The sequence below is a fragment of the Sitophilus oryzae genome, unplaced genomic scaffold, assembly GCF_002938485.1.
Source record: "Sitophilus oryzae breed Bouriz unplaced genomic scaffold, Soryzae_2.0 scaffold_2015_pilon_pilon, whole genome shotgun sequence".
Lineage (NCBI taxonomy): Eukaryota > Metazoa > Arthropoda > Insecta > Coleoptera > Curculionidae > Sitophilus > Sitophilus oryzae.
The window spans coordinates 169,057-174,522 of NW_022146742.1; positions in this window are offsets into that span (position 1 = coordinate 169,057).

Below are 5,466 nucleotides of genomic sequence, written 5' to 3' on the forward strand. Positions count from 1 at the left end.
AAGCATTCGATAGTCGTGGCTCAACGATAACCATTTAGTCGCACGGCGAGGTTGTCACATATGCTTTAGTATACAAATGAATGAATGATTTTATTCGAATAAAACCATTCGATAGTTGAAATCATTCATTCATTAACCATTCGATAGTCTAATTCATTCGATAGTTCCCATCGCTACTTATTATATTTTTTTCAGTCCTCAGTATTATTTTATTATTGATAAATTCAATAACAAATAAATAGATCAAGTCATATTATCATATTAACTTTTTACTCTCACTAACTCTATGTGATTCCTTTGCAATTTTTTATGGACTTTAACTCACAGAGCGATAAAGCCTAAATATAGAAATTGTTATATGTTATTTAGAATTATTATAAATTTTTATTTTTACTATTTTCAAAGTATTTTTTTTCTTTCCTTTTGTCTTAAATAGCTTCATGCAATTTCCTGAAGTGAAAATTGATGAGAAATAGCTTTACTAACAAAGTTAGAAATAAAAAAGCGTATCGGGAAAAGTAGGTATTAACGTAATTAAGCACTTGATCCAAGCAGTAATTATAGTAAATTCTCCAAATCTTTCAACTTGAATCAGTAAAATTAAAAATACAAAGTTGCTGGGAGAAATATCGTTTTTGCATTTGAGTTTGTTTTCAAACTTTGTTTTCTACATCGACCCAACTGACATAAATCATTTTAAAGTTAATAAATTTTTATCTCTAACGAAGTTTATGTAACTTTTTAATACTTTTTTATACTTTCAAACTACTTGGCGTGGTAAACAAAGAAGGAAAATTTATTTTAATTAACAAAATTAGAAAGCGATTTTGAAAAACTTAGTATCTGACGAAGTTTTCGATGCGTAGCCTTAAAAACCACGAAAGCCACTGAAAACGTCAAATGCTGACGTTTTCTAAATTTTAATATCTCTATTATAAAATTTATCTTTTATGCATTTTTAATGTACCTATTCTCTTTTTACATTTGCTTCTTCTTTTCAATGGAGTTTAATATTGAAAAGTACTTTATTAATAAACTGTTAAACTCATTAGACAGCTCAAGTGAAGATTTGAAGGTCCAATATTAAAACAGATCAATAATAAATAAACAAATCTAATCAATATTTATACTTGTATAGCTTACAAAACATTCACGATTACTTGTTGTCTTGTTTTTCATGTTTTCTTTAAATATTCCTGACTTTAAGAAACAATGGCTGCATGATAAGTTTAAATGGTCCTAAAAAGTAATTCTATTTAGTTAATGAAATTTAGTTACCTTTACTGCCTACCTCCATTGCTTTTGGATGTAAATACAAAATATTATTACAAATTTTAGAAATTAAATGAGAATTTCACTCGAACTTCCAATATTTGCTTGATTTCTGTCACATAAATGACATTGATTGACAAACAAAACCCGGAAAACCAGCCTTCTCGCGCTGGTTAGTTTGGAGAAGTTTTCAGGAACCGTGTTCCGTAATAAGAAAACTTTCAGGAAACCGATAGAAACGGAAAACCATAACTAAGGTAAGCAACGGAATACACCCTTTATATTTTGACAATCCATTCTCGTATAAGAAATAAATTTTAATTAATACAGTTTTAAAGTAAACTTGTATTTTAATATTAAGTACTTTAGAAAAGCATAAGAAAATTCTATTTTAATTATGCTAATACCGTATGATGATGAGAAAAAAACGGCGTCAACGATGGCTATGAAATGAAGATCGCTATCATTCTATATGTCAATTTATATGGGAAATGTCATCGATCGTCATTTCCCAGCCAACTGGACGCGATTTTTTTTCGATCATACGGTATAAGCTATCCAGAAAGTCAACTCCCATTTACTTAGAACATTAAATTATTCTAGTATATTCTTGTTTGAAGATTTTTCAATCGACGTAAAAATTAAAATATTTTTTAACCATTTTTTTATACAGGGTGTCCCAGAAATAAGTGCACGTATTTTAACTGGTAGTTCGACACCAGAAACACGACCATGAGGTCTTTTTTGTGAAAAAAAGAATGCTGAAAATTTTATATTTTTCTTGACATTTTGACTTGACTTTATTTTTCTTGACTTTTAAATCTTTCTGGTCGAAGTGTCAACACTGTGAGTCGAAAAAGCCAAGATTCTGCTAATTGCTTGGTATTTGCGGATGATTATCGATTGCTGCCGGCGGCGGCGCAGAAACGACAAAATGCTATGTTTAGGTTGACAAAAATCCAGATTAATTTATTTTCGTATGTTTATTCACACATTGTTTTTCTTATTACATTTGTAGATCTAATTTTAAATATTATAAATTTTTCCATTCAACTAGAGTCGTGCAAGGGTTACCGAAAATTGATGTAGTTCGCACTTTTCGCGAAGCGCAAAAGAATGTCGTTTACACACAGCACATCCATTTGAATTCTTTTCTGCTGTCAATAATATATGAAAAAATACTTGTAATAAACTTAGAAATTTATATTTTTGAATATCTGTCTTCTTAAAACTAAAAAAATCCTTTCTTGATATTACAGGGTTGGTATAGAATACAGTGCGACTCCCTGCAAATAAAATTTCAAAGAATGGGCAGATTTGGGAAAGCTGATTTTTTTATACGTGTATCAACATAGATTAGAGATTTTAATTTTAATAAATTAAAAGCGGAACTCCGTGCAACATTACTATAACTCATTATGAAAACAAAATTATAAAAAAATAGTGTGTTTAATAGTTATTTTTATACAACACGATAAAATACCATTTTATCGTCGTGTATAAAACAATATTTTTGTCCATAGCAAGTTACGTTTTAAAAAATATTCAGAAATTATTATTTCAAGGAATTTATTACGAGTAGAAACAAATATTGTTCTGGGTTGGCGTTGGTTTCTATGTAATTTGACAAATAAATAAAGCTGTCTCTTTAGTTGGCAGTTTTGAGTCAATAATTTTTAATTCTCTTTCGTGTCGATTGCTGACTGAATTGTAGCTAGAAATGGCCCAAAACGAAATAAGTAAATTACCAACAGATATTCAGGCTGAGGCGACAAACGCCATATCCAAACTACTTCCATTTAAATCCCGAATAACTTATGAAAAGGAATACAAAAATTTTCAAAAATGGAAGCAATTAAAAAACGTGCGAGAAGAAATAAATTTTTTAACCTATTCTCGCTGTTAAAGTATCATTTAATCTACCCTTGCGGTTAAAGTACTATTTTATCTACTATTTTTGATAGATGTAAGGCAATTTTAACAGTTACTATGTTAATGTTACTATATTTTATTTATATTCAAAACAGTTCAAGTTTATTATATTGATGTTATTTACCTGTACTACATATCTGTAGCTATATTATCCATAATGACAATTAATTTTCAAATGGCGGTGCTGGGTGTAAATGACAGAATGACACTCTTTTGCGCTCAACGTTTGTGCGAGGCTAACGCTCTCCCCAGAAAGTGCGGACTCCATCAACTTTTGGTAGCGCTTGCGCCGTTATAGTTTGTCGGAAAAAAATATAACATTTAAAACTAGGTCCACAGATTTTATAAGAACGACAGTGAGTGGACGAACATACAAAAAAAAAATTGTAATTTCGATTTTTTTCAAGCTAAACATAGGATTTTGCCGTATGTGCGGCGGCTCTCAAAATGTTGCCATTGTAATTTTTAATTTTTAAAGTTAAATAATTCGGTCATTATCAACTGATTTTAAAAATGGTAAAGAGAAAATATGTTTCTTTTAACCAAATCTACCACCCTTTAAAACACTTGCACTTATTTCTGGGACACCCTGTATAGAAGAATGCTCTGCGAATCTGTCATTATGCGATAAATATTTGAGAGTCAAAATACAGGGTGTTCCAGAAATAAGTGCAAGTAAGCTTTTTTTTATTTTTTTTTAGTTTTTAGTTAAAAAACGTAATCTTCCTGATAATATGGCAACATAGGTATTAGATTAAATTTACAAGAAAGAAAATCCAGAAAAGTTCCAGCGGTTCTCAAAATTTTAGCAAAAAATATTTTTTTTTTGGAAATTTCCAAAGTGTAATAACTCCGTTATTTTAGACTTATTTCAAAAACGATAAAGAGAAAATATGTTTCTTTATCGAGATCTACCTCCCCTTGCAATACTTGCACTTATTTCTGGGACACCCTGTATAAAATTATGTGTTCTTATAACGAGATGGACAATGAAAATTATTGATAAGCCGCTATATGTGCAGAATATGAAACGGAAAAATGTATTGATTATACAATTTGTTTCATTAATATTTAAAAAGTTATTTTTCTCAGGTTGGCTAGATCTTCCATATTCATTAGTTGTTTTCAACGTCAATTTTTCTTGTCAAGCACGTAATTTTTCCTTCGTTCACTAGGATGGAATATATACATTCCCCGAAACATTCGGAGCCCGACACGATGGAGAGGCGCAATTTATATGGAGATCGATAATTCTTCTCTATTCCAGGGGCGTACTCTATAAGTTCGTCATGATATTGCCATAGTATAAGGAAACTAGTAGATTTACTCCTTGTCAAATCCTTTGTTCCTTTTCTGTCACTTTATATGACCTTCTCGCGTCCCATGACCAGTGACGTAGCTGTATAGTCGTAGTCTATTAACTAGGCAATGTATAGTCGCCATAGTTTCACAGATATGTATTTAGAAAATATGAGTTCACAATAAAATAAAATAAAAAAAATTGAGCATCGAGTAAGTGCACGGCCACACAGAAAGCGTTTTTGGGGTTTTTAGCGTGAAGCGTCTTTTGCGTCTAAAACAAAATAACAGGATTATATAGGAGTGGCCCCACCAAATGTATCTAGCGTTCGGCGTGTCTCGCAAAAAACGCAAATGAAAACAAATCAATTTGTAGCGTCTTTAGCGTTTTCTATGAGACCCCGTCATAGGCGGACGTAATATTTAATAATGCAATAAAAATTAAATTAAATAGTATGCATTTTTTTTTCATTTTAGGATATTATCGAAAAATATTTTTATAGAGAACATCTACTGTTTAGGAAGATTATATTAAATTCAAAAATTTGAAGGAAATGTTTGAAAAAATGTAGTTTGAAATGTTGAAAAAGTAATAAATTAAAGGAATATTTTCTTACGCGTAAAAAAATAGTTTTTTATGCGTAAAAAAAGTTTTTTTACCAGAAACAATTTTTTTACCAGAAACAAGGCGCGTAAAAAAATAGTTTTTTACGTGTAACAAATAGTTTTTTACACCTAATTTTTTTTTTGCGTAAAAAAGTTTTTTTACCAGAAACAATAAGTTTTTGATGCGTATAAATTTTTTTTTTATGTGTAACAAATAGTTTTTTACAAGTAAAAAATATTTTTTTTTGCGTAAAATATTTTTTTACCAGAAACAATAAGATTTTGACGCGTAAAAAATAGTTTTTTTACGTGTAACAAATAGTTTTTTACACGTAAAAAATATTTTTTTGGCGTAAT